Raw genomic sequence first — 16,147 nt, 5'->3', positions numbered from 1 at the left:
TTATTTGCTTTCTATTTCATGTCCCAACAAGTACATGGGATTCTATGTCTCTTAATTTCCCCTCTGCTATTAACAAGCAGAGTGACCTCAACCATGTTTCATAAATTCTAATTTTTCCTGCCCATAAAATAGCATAGAGGTTATGCCTCTATGCCAATCATAGAGGTTATGGGCCTCACCAACTTAGAGTGAATGTTACATGAGTTAATTCACACAAGCCACTTTGAAGACTGCCTGGCAGGTAATAAGCGCTCAATAGATTATTGTCGCTAATATTTTACTTAGTAAGATGAATGGTTTTATGAGCTCTTGTGAATGAGACCTCTGCACGTTTGATCATGGCATTCTGCTCACTTTTGAATTCTGTGAAGGAAAAGGGGGAAACATCTGTTTCCAACCAGACACAAAAGTACAGGCCACGTTCTTTTAATGGATAGAACTAACGAATAATTTTGTCTAACAAAGTATGATACATAATGTGTCAAAGGAACTGGTACAATGAGAGTCTCGGAGGTGCTACTTAGAGTGATTTAGTCCTCTCTCTTCTTTGCCTAAGCACTGGGAGATTGGCGGCAATGTCTACAAATGTGCGACTAAAAAGATGTTGAAGGCCAGAGTAGAAAAGGTGGTGGGAAGGTGGACTGCGTTCTTAGAGAGCCCTATTATGTGTGGGGCAATGCCCTAGGCACTTTGGCCCAGAATGCTCAGCATATTAATTCTATGACACAGTTATGCTTATTTAGGGACGAAGAAGCCAGGGCCCAGTGATGAGAATGTTTGCTCAGTCGCCAAGCAGATAGTCGCAGAGGCCGAGCTCAGCCCCCACAGCATCTCCTGTTATTGCCACAACAACACTCCGTCTTTCCCAAATACCAGCCACAATCAGATGCATTGAACCAGTCGATTCTTTGCTGCTGGAGATAAAGTCGCAAGCCACCAATCCTTACTTGTAACTTAGAACATTGAATGTGACATCTTGGGTACAGACTGTGTCTCTTTTTTCTTAATTTTGAAATTCGTTCTTTCCTCCACCCGAGATTTATGTTTCATTTTAATGGGGTTCTTCACAGCCCACATTTTCCTGTTTAAATCTTTCCTCTGACAAGTAATTGTGTATAAATGTAATAACAGGTATTAGTTGTGACAACTGCCTTGAAATAATTTTTATGACAAAATTACTTCTAAATTATTTTTCTGGTAGTGCATGGCTTTGCAGTTTAGTATTGTATAATTTATACACGGAATTGGATTATTCTGTCTGTGATTTAAAAAAAATCAGAGGGATGGGAGACAGAAGAAAAAGATCAAGTAGGTTAATTTAAAGAGGTTACATTAATATGACCAGAATAGTTTTTCCCCCCTCTACGTAAAATACCATTTTAATCATGTTACTCCCTAGTTCGGAATTCTAATGCCCCAATCCCTTTAAAGCACAACCTGTTCATACTGTCGCCAAGTTCACTGTGTGCATCCCCAGTTACAGAGCTTCTCTCAACAGCACTGGGCACCAACCTACAGTGTGTGGGGTGGGCCTCAGACATTTCCACCTCTTCCATTTCCTGAAGTTTCCTCCCATTGCCCGAGCCCATGTTCTTCTCTCACCACATATGTTGTCTTCTCCTTCAGATCTCACCTCCATGAAGAGCCTTCCTGGCCATTTCTCTCCTCTAAACTCTTACTGACGTGACACAGCCACTGCTTCAGAGTATTAGGAAATGCCATTGTTGTGTTAAAGAGGGAAAATGAAAATCAGAAGTTGGGTGCTGTGACATGACCAATTTCTGATTGAGCTTATTTAGAACAAGGCGTAGTTTAATTGAGCAAGTAAGTGGGTCTTGGATTCCCACCCTATGGAATCATTGCGCTCAGAGCATCTGGGAAACAGGCGAGTAAGATCATCAGTATCCCCGCAAGCTGATTGACCTACTTTGGGAACGAATCACACTATCTTTAACATAACACAATAAAAGGTGTTGCCTGATACTTTCTAGCTCTAGAAATGACTGTCAAGGAATTTTGCAGACTCCCGAAAAAGATTTGTATCAACACGAGGAAAGAAAGATTCCAGTGGCCTATTTGTCAACTAGCTTGGGAAGTTCACTAATCTCTTAAGAGTCCTTCCAAATGTGCATATGGGTTTACGTGATGGTTAATTTTATGTGTCAGACTGGCTAGTCCAGAGTATCCAGGTGGTTGCTCAAACACATCTGGATGTTGGTTTGAAGGGTTTTTGTTTTGTTTTTTAGATGAGATTATCATTTAAATCAGTAGACTCCAGAGTAAAGCAGAGAATCCTCCATAACAGGAATGGGCTTCATCCAATCAGTTGAAGGCTCTAATAGAAAAAGATTGATTCTCCCCCATCCCCACTCCACCAAAAGAGGGCATCATGACTGTAGTTTGCCGTTTGATTTGAACTGTAGCATCAATTCTCCTTGGTCTCCAGCCTGCTGCAGATTTTGGACTTGTCAGCCTCCACGATTGCACGAGCTGACTCCCTAAAATATTTTTTCTCTCCACACACACACTCTCTTTCTTTAATAAGGTTCTGTTTCTTTGGAGAACTCTAATATGGCCAAGGTCCCTTTCAACTCTCTCTCCCTGTGATTTATGTATAAAATGAAATTTCTCCTTTGAATCCATGGTTCGGCCTTGTTTGTATAAAAATCTTTGTCTGCATTTCTTATTTGTCAGTAGTTTGCAACCTTGAAGTGGATGTGCTGCCTCAGAGATGCGAACATTTTTAAGATTGTTGGTACTTATTTGGATTATATAAAATATCCTAGGGTTTTGTGGCAGGCTCCCTGCATTTATAATTTTTGAATTAAATAGCATAGAAAAAATAATTTTAGAATGTTCGTAATTAGCATAGTCTCATTTGTTTTACTCCTCTTTCTTCCTCATGAAGTCCCCCCACAACCTTTCATTCTATGCCTCCAGTTGGCAGCAATGTTAGTCTATGAATATCAATGTTTTCCCCCCATAGGTCTTAATCTTCTTGTTTGTTGTGGAAAAGAAATCATTGTCTAGAGCCATTCGTATGAAAAATTAGTAGCTCCAAAAAACGGCTGGAGCAGAAGGGAATTTTGCCACCACATCAGTAGGACACTATAGTCTTGCAAAAAGCTTAATTCAGTCCTCCTAGACATTATACTTTCATTTTTACTGAGCACTGACCTGAATGCGCCCACTTTCATCAATGCCTTGTGCCGGGTTTCTCTCTGATTCCCTATTTACAGGGCTTAGATTCCTTCATTCTTTTAATTTTTTCAGTATATACTTACTTAGTTCCCAGCAGACCCTGGAGATAAAGCATGGACACAATGGGCTTTTGTTGGCCCGATACAGCATGCATCCAGGAGGGAAAGGAGGGGATCACCACCGAATACACAAAATGTTAAAAACTTAAGTCCAGAAATAAGAAAAACTATGAAAGGATAAAAAGTATCTGGAATGACAATCGGGGTAACAGGCTGTTTTGGTTCTCTTAAATTGCCCAGCCCTTCGGGTCTCCCAGGATTCTGTTGACCAGAGTGGCTGGCCCGAACCCCACTGGTCAGGCTAGAAGATAAGCCCTAAGGATGTTGCAGGTAAGCATTTTGGACACCGAGCTTTCAGTGGAGGCAGTATGACTACATTTTGAGAGAGTTGTTTAAATTACAAAAATAATTTTGTTCATTACAAAACCTTCAGAAAATAGAAAATCGATTGAAAACAAAACAAAACAACAAAAAAGTCTAAACCATGGAGAGAACCGCCGCCGTTAGAACTTTATTATCACATGCAATGTAATTACATATGTACATATTAAAGCAGATGCTGAAAAACATCAGGCTCCCATCCTGCATAGTATTTTGTAGTCTCTGTTAACATTGTGTTGCAGATTTTTTTTTTTTTTTTTTCTGTCATGAAAGATTTTTCTAGGGCAGCCCAGGTAGCTCAGCGGTTTAGCTCTGCCTTCAGCCCAGGGTGTGATCCTGGAGACCCAGGATCGAATCCCATGTCAGGCTCCCTGCATGGAACCAGCTTCTCCCTCTGCCTGTGTCTCTGCCTTTCTCTCTCTCTCTCTCTCTCTGTGTGTCTCTCATGAATAAATAAATAAAATCTAAAAAAAAAAAAAAAAAAAAAAAGATTCTTCTAGAAGGTGACGTTGAGGGGCTGCAAAAGTGGCCCAGTGTACCTGACCCCCGTACTCTCATTGGACATCTGCACTTTTTCTCCTTTTGTGTATCTTACCACAGCATTTCTGATCATTTTTCCTTAAGATAAAGTCCTAGAAGTCAAGGTGTTGGGTCAGGGGAACGCCCATTTCTGTTATTCTTTCTGCGTGTGGCCCACATGGTGCCAATTTACTTTCACCAGCAACGTAGGCCAACACTACAGAGGTTACAGTAAAAAAAAAAAGAAAGCAAGCCAAAGCCTGGCAGCTGAGATGAACGGGCAAGTGGGTGCCCGTGCAAAGCCCCCCGGGGTCTGCCAGTGAGAACTGCGGCCTGTGGAGGAGGCTGTCTCTGTTCAGGTCAAGAGCTGGCCCTGTTGGTTGTCTGTAAGGCCGTGTTCTGAGGAAGCCGACTGGGTGTTTAATGGGCTCTGTGTGGTATTTTATAAGCAGGGTTGGGGCATTCTTGCAACTCTGGCCAATGTTTACTCATTCAGCCAAATCCCTTTCTTGGCACAAGGCCGCCAAAGTGAGAGCCTCTCCCCTTGCAGGTTTCTGGGCTCCATGTTACATGTGCGTCAAGCTTCAAAATCCTTCTTTCTTCTGCATTTTCTCTTTTGTTCCAGGTGGCAGAGAAGTGATGCTCTCCTGTTCTCTTCTGTCACAGAGACTGTAGAATCCTTGTAGTCTTCCTCAGGGGGGCAGGTCATTTCCCTCCTTAAAACTCTCCAGTGGCTTCCTGTGGTGTTAGAATAAGAAGCCCCCAAGGTGGAAACCATGACCTCTCTGACGGGCTCAGCTTCTTCCAGCACGTAGACCCTCTTTCCCTCTCTTCAACTTTTTAAGCTGAGGGATGCCTGGGTGGCTCAGGGGTGAGCATCTGCCTTTGGCTCAGGTTGTGACCCTGGGGTCCTGGGATCGAGTCCAGCATTGGGCTCCCTGCAGGGAGCCTGCTTTTCCCTCTGCCTGTGTCTCTCATGAATAAATAAATAAAACTTTAAAAAAAAAAAAAAGAAAAGAAAAGAAAAACTTTTCAAGCTCATTCAGACCTCAGGGCCTTTGTACACACCATTCTTTACCCCTCTCCTCCCCTGTCCTCACCTCCTCACCTCCATGTCAGGCTCATTCTGATGTCAATATCTAAAACTGGTTCCCTGCCATCACACCCATCACTCTCCAGTATAGTACTCTGCTTTAGTGTTCCTCTTAGCACCTCGCAGGATTGGAAATTGTATTGTTTGTCAATTTTTGTCTCTTTTCTTTCGTCTGTCTCCTCTTGATGGAATAGGAACTTCATCATCACAGCAGGGATCTCCTGCAGCCTGTCTGTTGCTCTATCCCTTTGTGCCGATTATAATAAATGTGTGTCGATTGGATGAAGGGAAGAAATAAAGTAAATAAAAAGCATTAGATGTACCCAATCTGGGTGAGCAAGACCCTCGACTTTTCCCCAGTGTGCTCACGTTAGCACCCAGATTTGGTTATTAGTGAGATGTATCTGCTCAGCCTCTCTCTGACCCTGCTCCTAGAGGAGCACCCATTCATATGTGCACTAAAAATATCCTAATCCAAAAAATAAAAATAAAAAATAAAAAGTAAAAATATCCTAATCCTGTCTGTCTTATACCTTGGAGCCCTCAAATAGGGGTGTGTGGGGGGTGAGGATCAGAAATCTTACTCTATCAGAGGTAATCTTTTTTTTTAAGATTTTATTTATTTATTCATGAGAGATACACACACAGAGAGAGAGAGAGAGAGAGAGGGAGGGAGGGAGAGGCAGAGACACAAGCAGAGGGAGAAGCAGGCTCCATGCTGGGAGCCCTACACGGGACTGGATCCCAGGACTCCAGGATCATGCCCTGGGCCGAAGGCAGGCACTAAACTGCTGAGCCACCCAGGGATCCCCCTATCAGAGGTAATCTTTTGCAAATTTAGGGTTCTCCGAGACCGTGTGCTTGCCTTGCAACACGTTTAAGGGATTAAATTCATGTACCATTTTCTAGGTTATTTAATTCTTTTTTTAACTTACATGCAGGAAGAGATGTTAATTATGCTTTTTTGCATTTCATTCCATTTGCCATTTACCTACTTGACTCTCTCATTTCTTAAATAAGATTAAAAGATATACCCAACGTCCTAAGGAAGTTGTTTGGCACATGACAAGCCTTTAAAACAGATTAATTTCCTCTCCAGGAGCCTCTCTCTCTCCCTCTTTCTCCTTTTTTCCTTTTTTTTTTTTCTGAAAAGATGCAGAATAGGAGAAATAAAAAAGCATGTCACAATAATGTATAGGGAAGGGTATTAATATTCTTCCTTTTACTGTTCCTTCATTGAAGAATTTGTTACCTTTGCCCTCCTATATTTTCACCGAATTTGATACACTGGGAAACTCCTCACCATAACAGTTGGAGAATATTCAGGAGGAGTGAAATTTATATTTTGGTCTGGATTCTGTTTGGCAATCATCATGTGACTTTGGTAGACATCTGGAATACTGTTTGCTTATTGTAAAACAAGAGGTTTTAACCTGGCGGTCTCTCAGCATAATGATGTCAAGGAAAAGAGTTGACTTATAAACTCGAGGTATTGTATAGATATTTTTTAAAAACCTTACTTCTGATCCTCTCAAAAAATGATAGGCCCAACTCTCAAAAATAACAGTAATGATCAGGAGCCCTGACAACCCTGAGCCCATGGTCCAAATGGCAATATTTGGTTGGACACCAATACCGTCAACTCCATCTCCATGTGTCGTGTTCTCTGCATTGTCTGGTTTTTCTCATTCGTGGCACATTCTTGGCTTGAGGATTGGCAGGGTTTGCTCTCCTCATTGATACAATCTCCCAGGTACCTTCTTCTGATACTCCTGGGGGGCCTCGCTAATTGCCCATGTTTTTCTCCTCTTCTTTCCTACCCCATCACTTTGAGAGAGCCTGGGACGATACCCTGTGCTTTCTGGACTAGGGTCTACATTGTGGCTGAGAATGGTCTTGACTCCATGCCCAAGCTGCGGTGAGAAACTTGAGAGAAAGAAACGGGGGAAAGGGTGGGGATGAGAAGTGGGAACTTGAGAGGAAGGTAGCAGAGGTTTGGCTTTCCTCCCTCATGTGTCTGAACAAGCTCACGTTGACTTTGTATTTAATGTATAATATGCCACTCATGTAGAATAGGGGTTCCAAAATCTTGGTCCCCCTCCACTTTTGGCTGCATGAGGAACTGGGGAATATATAATAGCCTTATTATGAAGAGGAAGTACCGAGGGAGCCAAAGTCGTAGCTCTGTACTTTTGAAGAAAACCACTTGTGCGTGTGTTTTGGGAAAAGCAAAATTTCAGACAGATTTGGGAAAGATGATGACTAATCAAAAGACAGATGGTTTTTATGGACAAAAATGGGTATAATGACTGGGACTGGAGAGCCTGGGGGGAAATAAGTGGAGGAGACACATGAAACTGCACTCACACCAGCCTCCCAAACGTGGAAATGGTGAAAGGAGAATGTCTGGTCTTATCAGAGCAGCCAGGAAGACTTCCTTTGTGCTGTCCCCAGCATTATTGGAATGAGCTGTGACTGATGATGAAGGACCACTCAGCATTCTCCCCAAGGAGAATAATCACCAACCTGCTCTTTGGCCCCATCTCCTATGGATGGACATGACAAAGACCTAATTTTGCCCAGATTCTTACAAGAACAGGAAAAATGTTGCTGCAATCCATTTGTTTCATTCCAGAAAACCTTTCCTTGCAGTCTGGTTTTACACAGGCAAACTGCGAAGGGATGTCTGAAGGAGTAATTAAAGGCTTTAAACATCAAAGAGAGAAATTGTTATTGCAGTCTGGGGACTCAGGGAGAATAATGGGAACCAAGGGAAATCTAGTTGGGCAGACCTGATTCGGTGGGAAAGTATCCGTCAACATTGTGCACGATGTTTAAAGTTGATGCTGGTGAGAGCCAGTCGGCTCTGGGTTACCTCTGTACGGTCGATGCTGAGCAAAGTCGTATTTTAGATAAGACTGCCAAGGGCAGAGTCATGTCTGCACAGGAAGACAGACCTCTTGAGGGTTTGGGCTGTTCCCTGTCGATTGTAGATTGGTCTAGGTTGTCCATTAAAGTCCTTTCCTTAGAACTTCTACCTTTAACACAGTGGGGCAGAGTCACTGTGAGGGCCTGAAGATATAAAGTATGAATTAAAAAATTATTTTTTCTAGAATGCTACTTTGAAGATATGTATATGAAACTTCTGTCGGCAGTCTCAACTGGATGTAGTCACCACTGAAGTCCTTCTGTTTTCCCTCCTACTTCGCTGTTTGATTGGTTTCCTTCATCTCCTTACTGGCCCCTCCTCTCCTCCCTAACCCCCATGCATTTGCCTGATTCCAAGACTGTTTATCAGCCTTCGCACTTCCTGGGTGAACATACTCGGGCTCACGGCTGTAGTGATATACCTGGAACCCCCGGGTTCCAGATTCATACCTTTAGCTGCTTACCCAACGTCTCCATGCTTCTATGACTAATATTAGTATAGTATCTCAAAGGTCACGTATTGTGAGGACCATGGAGTCCTCAATCTTTTTTTAATTTCTTTTATTTTTTAATTTTTATTTTATTTATTTTTATTTTATTTATTTATTTATTTATTTATTGGAGTCCTCAATTTTGCTGAGCGTAGGGAATCTGTGTCTCTAAAACTGCTAGGTATGTGGTAAAAAAAAATGCTAAATATTTATTGAATGAGTTTGTAAATGATTGCCCCACTTTACTCCCACATGATTATCTTGTTCTAAGTATTTTTTATTTTAGTTAAGTGTACTGCTAGCCAAGTGTATCTAGCTAGCCAAGATAGGCCACTTAAAGAGAGTCTCACTTCTTCCTATCTCTCTCCTTCCACATCAAATCAGTCATGAAGTCCTCTTAATTCTACCTGAGAAAATCATTGTGATCCATTTCTTTGGCCTACCACTACCACCGTGGATTCTTGTGTTTCCTGACACAAGATATTTCGCTTCCTGTTATGGGCCGAATCGTGCCTCTACCACCACCGCATTTCGATGCCAAAGCCCTAATTCTCATTACTCAGAATGTGATTATATTTGAAGGGCCTCTGAAGAGGTAATCAAATTAAAATGAGGCCATGGAGTGGGCCCTAATCCAATCTGACTGGTGTCCCCGTGTAAAGGGGATGTTAGGACACACGGGGCGACACCAGTGGTGTGGTACACAGAGGAGAGTCTTGGTGAGGGTATGGCAAGCAAGTAGCCATCTGGGAGCCAAAGAAAGACACTTTGGGAGAAAACAAACCTTGCTAACCCCCTGACCTTGGCCTCCAGAACTGTGAGGAAGTGAATTTCTGTTTTTTAAGCCCCTCAGTTTGTGATATTTTGTTTTGGCATCGCTAACACATACATCTCCCCTGAAAAGATCCTCTAGTCTTCCCTGACAAAGCATCATGTCCCTTCTCTCTTCCTCCACCCCCTCTGTATGGAAATGGATAGAAATAAAGATACAGCTCTGCTCATCTTGGGTGGGTAACCAGGAAAATACATATAAACAGTAAATGGAAATCTGCAGGATAAAGTGGGGTCTCATGCATCTCTGTCTCCACTCTCTCATGCCTCTCTGGGCGTCATCTTTCTTGAATGTTGTGACCATAAGTAAGCATGTTACCCCACTGTATTGAGCACTTCGGGCTCCTTATTTGACCAGCTGGCTACCTGTAAGTCCAAATACTTGAGCACTGTATCTACAGAGCCCTTTACGCTTTGTGTTTCCCCCCACTTGCTTTTCCAAGTCCACACGGCCTACCGCCTGAGAAGGACAGGGGAAAGGGAGGCAGAGGCCAGAGGGAGGCCGTGAGGAGCGATGGAGGCACAGCTGATCCCCCCAAGCTCTAGCTCCAGCTTCCTGGGCCCTGCAAGCCACGGGCCAGGCCCTGTTGTGAGCATTTTATGCACAGACTCTGACTTAGATGGCATGAAACACAGACAGGTGATGTGACCTGCTCAGGGTCTCACAGCAAATGAGCAGCAGAGCTGAGATTTAAACCTGATGCAGTCCAGCTGTGGGGTTTGGCCCCTCGCACCATACTTTTCCCAGTGTCCCTCAGTGGCAGTTATTTTGTTTAATGAAACACGTTTTGTTTGTTTATGAAGCTAGCTCAGATTGGTTTCTTTATTTTTTTTTTTTTTTAAGATTTTATTTATTCACGAGAGACACAGAGAGAGACTTAGGCAGAGGGAGAAGTAGGCTCCATGCAGGGAGCCCGATTGGGACTAGATCCTGAGACCGTGGATCACGCCCTGGGCCAGGGGCAGGTGCCCAACCACTGAGCCACCCAGGCATCCTAGATTGGTTTCTATCACCAGTAGTAAGACACAATAGAAAGCTCAGATAGCCTAGAGTAAGTGTCGCGTCGTCTAGAGGGGCAGAGGAGGCACAATCATGCAACCCTCCCCGTTTTCTTGCTAACCCTTTCCATGTGCCCTTAGCAAATCATGCTGTAATTGTGTGCCTACAGGTTTTTCTCCAGCTCTCATCTTGTCTAGCATGTAGGAGAAACAAAACCAGGTAATGATGAGCTTTTCTTCTCTCCTTTCATATAAATACCCCTAAGGGAATGGCTATGTCGTGCTGTTAGCACACACCCTCTGCTTTGCACTACTGACGACTGGCTGATTCACGCAATTAATCAGGGCACACTGGCAATTCCATATTAATTGTGATAATAAGTAAAAGTGAAGAGAATTACATGGCAGGGGGAACCCAAAGATAAATACTAAAGGCTTTGACTGGAGCCTCTGAAAATGCTGATTTCTGCCTAGAAAACCAAAGCTGTCCTATGGGATAGATTCTGAGACTGGTTTAGGAGATGTGATGTCAGGATTCCAGAGGACTAAGGATTTATTTGATTGTTATCTCGCTCTCTTCTTCTCTCTTTTGTTTCATTTCTTTTTTTCCTCAGATTGTACCTATAATGTTCTTAACAACAAAAAGGGTGTTTTTTCCCCCATGGTTGTGATGGGCCTTGTTTTGCAAATCTATTACTAATCACCTAACTTTCTGCTCCTTCTAATTTTGTCATCACAAGTGCAGGTTCATAAAGATTGGCTGGAATTTGAGAATTCCTGAAGCTCTAAATACTTTTGAAGCACAGAGGTCCATTGCAGCTTCTATACTAAAACTTTCAGGTACAAAAATACCCCCAACACAACAACACAATTTCATAGATTTGCAGAAAGCAACTATTTTTACATGTGTAGAAAGAACGAACGATAAGAGGAAAAATTGTTTCCTGGAGCTGGGAAAATTTTGGGTTATAAGCATTTCTAATTGAATAAACCAAAACTCCTCCAGGGTTGGTTTTTGTTTTGTTTTGTTTTATTTTCCTTTTTCCTTTGTATTCCTTGTGTTAATTCCATAAGAGGAATGGTGGGTTTGGATGCTGAAAAGAAGTAATGCAACCTGGTGAATTTCCAATAATTTTCCCCATCTTTGTCTCAGAACATACATGGCTAGCTCACCTATAGGAACATAAGGACAATATTAGAGAAGGCAGGGCTACAAATCCTAAGTACTTCATTTTGTTTTTATTAAAATAAAAAAATTAAATTTGAATATAGTTGACACATGTTAGTTTCGGGTGTACAACTTAGCAATTTGACAAATTTATACATTATGCTATGTTCATCCCAAGTATAGCTCCCAGGTGCCCCTATTCTATCACTATTACAATATCACTGACTATATTCCTTATGCTCTGCTTCTTATTCCTGTGGCTCTCTCATTTCAGAATTGGAGGCCTGTTTCTCCCTCTTTCCTTTACCTATTTTTTGCCCAATCCCCCCCATCTTCCATTCTGCTATCATCAGCTTGTTCTCTATATTTATAGATCTGATTCTGATTTTTATTTATGTATTCATTAGCTCACAGATTCTGAGTGTCAGGATTTCTGGAAAAGCTTAGCTGAACTAGTCTCCCTTTAGGGAAGGTGTCTCATGAAATTGTAACGAGATATTAGCTGGGGATGCAGTTATGTGAAGGCTTGACTGAGGCCAGAGAATCCACTTCCAAGGTGGCTCATTCACATGATTGGCAAGTTGCTGTTGGCTGTTTGCTGAGGTCTCTCCTCTCCATATCAGGGCCCTTTCAGTGTGGTGGCTTGTTTCCCTCAGAGGGAGTAATCCAGAGACTAAGGTGTTTTTAGATTTCATTTATAAATAGAATCATATGGTATTTGTCTTTCTCAGCCTGATGTATTTCATCTAGGTTCATCCATGTTATCTCAAATGGCAAGATCTCATCCTTTATATGGCTGTGTAATATTCCATTGTATGTGTATATGTATGTGTGTGTGTGTACATGGCATTTTCCTTATGAATTTATCCATTGATGAGCATTTATGTTGCTTTCATGTCTTGGCTATTGTAAACAATGCTGCAATAAACATAGAGGTGCACACATTTTTTTGAGTTAGTGTTTTTGTTTTCCCTGGGTAAGTCAATGGTGGAACTATTGGATCATACAGTATTTATATTTTTAATTTTTTAAAAGAGTTTATTTGTGAAAGAGAGAGAGAGAGAGGCAGAGACACAGGCAGAGGGAGAAGCAGACTCCCTGTGGGAAGTCTGATGTGGGACTCAATCCAGGACCCAAGGATGACGACCTGAGCCAAAGGCAGATGCTCAACTGCTGAGCCCCTCAGGTGCTCCCTTATATTTTGAATTTTTTGAGGAACCTCCATATTGTTTTCCACAGTGACCATTACCAATGTATATTCCCACCAACAATGAAAGAGGGTTCCTTTTTCTCCACGTCCTCACCAACGCTTGTTTCTTGTGTTTTTGATCTTAGCCATTCTGACAGGTATGAGATGATATCTCATGTGGTTGTGATTTGCATTTCCTTGATGATGACAGATGTTGAACATCTTTTCATGTATCTGTTGGCCCTCTGGATGTCTTGTATAGAAAAATGTCCATTTCAGATCCTCTGCCCATTTTTAATCAGATTCTTTGTTTTTCGTTTTATTTTTGGTGTTGAGTTATAGAAGTTCCTTATATATTTTGGATGCTAACCTCTTTTTGGGTATATCATTTGCAACTATCTTCTCCTATTCAGTAGGTTGTCTTTTTTGTTTTGTTGATGGTTTACTTTATTCTGAAGAATCTTTTTATTTTGATGTAGTCCCAATAGTTTATTTTTGCTTTTGTTTCCCTTGCCTGAGGACACATATCTAGAAAAATGGTGCTACGACCAATGTCAGAGAAATTACTGCCTGTGTTCTCTTCTAGGATTTTTATGGTTTCAGGTCTCCCATTTAGGTCAAAACTCCATTTTGGCTTTATTTTTATGTATAGTGTTAGAAAGTGATCCAGTTTCATTCTTTTACATGTATCTTTCCAGTTTTGCAGCTTCATTTATTGAAGAGGCTGTTTTTTTTTTCCACTGTATATTCTTGCCTGCTTTGTTATAGATTGATTGATCATATAATCATACGTTTATGTCTGAGGTCTCTATCCTGTTCTGTTGATCTATGTGTCTGTTTTTGTGCCAGTATCATACTGTTTTGATTGCTACAGCTTTTTGGTAAATCTTGAAATCTGGAATTGTTAAACTTTCAGTGTTGTTCTTTGTCAAGATTGCTTTGGCTAAATACTAAGTATTTAAAGTAAAGGCTCTTATGGTAAGAATACCTGCATCTCTATTATTATGGCTTCATAGGTAAATGCACACATTTGCCTATTATCCCACAAAAGCACAAGTTGTTTTTGTTTCCAATAGCAATTTTGTCTCCTATAACAATTACAAATATATCAAGGGAACTGGTACTGTGAATGATATTCCAGGACAATGAATCATTGGGTAGAATGATTTTTCTGAAGTCTAAAATAGCATGAAAACAAATGCTTATAAATATCCTCACTAAAGTTCTTATAAGATGGATAAACAACCTCAGTACTCACCATCCAACAGAATTTCAAACACAGGAGAAAGTTTTTATTTGGGCAACTGTGACTGTTATTCCTAGAAACCAAGGGGAGACTTTTTAAAACCAGTTTGGCTACATTCCCAGAGACTAGGAGTCCAGAGCCAGGTTCACCCCCCAAGAAGTCCCCACCTTCTTGGAGGTAATTGGTTCTGTAGCTACTTGTGGAAAGTGACTGGCTTCAATTCCAAAAAAGATACCATTGATTTTGATGTCTGTGCCCTTTCTGATAAAAAGAGTGAGTAGCCAAAAAGGTGGGCAAAGTTATGGCAATGAAATATTGCAGCTTCCGTGGATAAGTATCCAGTTAGAGGTTGGTTAAAAGTAGGCCTGGCAAAATTAATCTAGAATGATAGAAATTAGATCAATGAGTATATAGGGGGTTGGGAACTGACTGCCAATGGCATGAGTGAATTTTCTTTTTTTTTTTAATTTTATTTATTTATGATAGTCACAGAGAGAGAGAGAGGCAGAGACACAGGCAGAGGGAGAAGCAGGCTCCATGCACCGGGAGCCCGACGTGGGATTCGATCCCGGGTCTCCAGGATCGCACCCTGAGCCAAAGGCAGGCGCTAAACCGCTGCGCCACCCAGGGATCCCATGAGTGAATTTTCTATGTTGATAGAAATGCCCTATACTCTGAGGAGTTACGTTGGTATAATTTTTGCTAAAACTCATCGGACTGTACATTAAATAGATGAAATTTATCATATCTAAATAAAATCATATCTCAATAAAATTGATTAAAAATGAAAAACCAGGAGGGTGACTGGCTTTGGATGCAGGATGGGGAGACAAGATGGGGAGACAAAGAGTGTCCTGAAAATATCCCTTTTCTGAAGCCTGTGAGCCTCTTCTTCTTCCTCCTGGTATAGGGTTCCCTGGAGGGCGCCTCAGACTCCTCAGGTGGAACTTTGTGTCTAAACTTTCCCTTTCTCTCCTCTTCCCATGATTCTATCCCCGTTTTTCCCACTTTTCACTTTCTGGTCTGTTCACTCATCACTGCATCCTTAGCACCTAGGTGCTCTACAAATATGTGTTTAATGAACAAATGGAAAAGTGAATGAAGGAAGGGAGGGAGAGAGGGTGAGAGAGAAGAGAAAGGAAAGTTAAACAATTATGCCGAGATGTCTGTGTCTTCTAAAAAAAGATTTAATTATCCTTCTCAGTCCTTCTCTATTCTTATTCTTTTTCCTCTAAAACCCAATGTCTAGGGGGAGAATTAGCTTGAAGGAAGGCACTTATTCTTCTAGACAATTGAGAAGACACTTAAATTGAGAACATTGATGGATTGACTAACTGCTAAAAATTGAGTAAGCGAAGGTGATGGAAGGGAGGTTGGGGATGGGAGGGTTCGCCCAAGCCGCTCAGCCTGTGCCCTGCTTCACCTGCCTGTGATCAGAACGTAGCATCACAGCCCAGTGAAGAACACGAGTTGCGAAGTCAGTTAGACCTGGGTTCAAAACTCGGCTCTGCCACTGACGAGCCACATGACGCTTGAAATGATGCTTAATTTCACTAAACCTGTGTCCTCATCCACAGTGGGAGGTTAATATTACCTACCCTATTTAGGCTTTAAGGACTATATGAATAACAAGTGTGCTTGAAACTTGTTTCTTGTTTTCCCTTTCCTGACCCCCGGACCCTCCCTCCGGACTCATCCAGGCATGCCAGCAGGACCTGTGAGATGAAGTGGTGCCCATGGGGGTGGGTGGTGACAGGGCAGGTACAGGGTGAACACATGGTAGTATGGTCAGGGGTGTGATGAGTATGTACTAGATGACAGAAAATGAAGGAGCGTTCCTGTATATCATAACATCCAGCTTTAAATGATAAAAATTCTATTCTGAGATAATACTTAAGTGATAAATAAATCCTGGAGAGGTTCTCCATGAGGACAGGGATTTAAAGCTCTTTTGTTCCCTGTCCTACTGCCAGAAAAGGAATTCTGATATGGAAGAGGTACGCAAATCTTTGCATCTGAAAGAACGTATAAACCAAAATATG

This window comes from Canis lupus, chromosome 22 (assembly GCF_048164855.1).
Source record: "Canis lupus baileyi chromosome 22, mCanLup2.hap1, whole genome shotgun sequence".
In the NCBI taxonomy this organism is placed as follows: domain Eukaryota; kingdom Metazoa; phylum Chordata; class Mammalia; order Carnivora; family Canidae; genus Canis; species Canis lupus.
Note: the sequence above shows the minus strand (reverse complement) of the source record.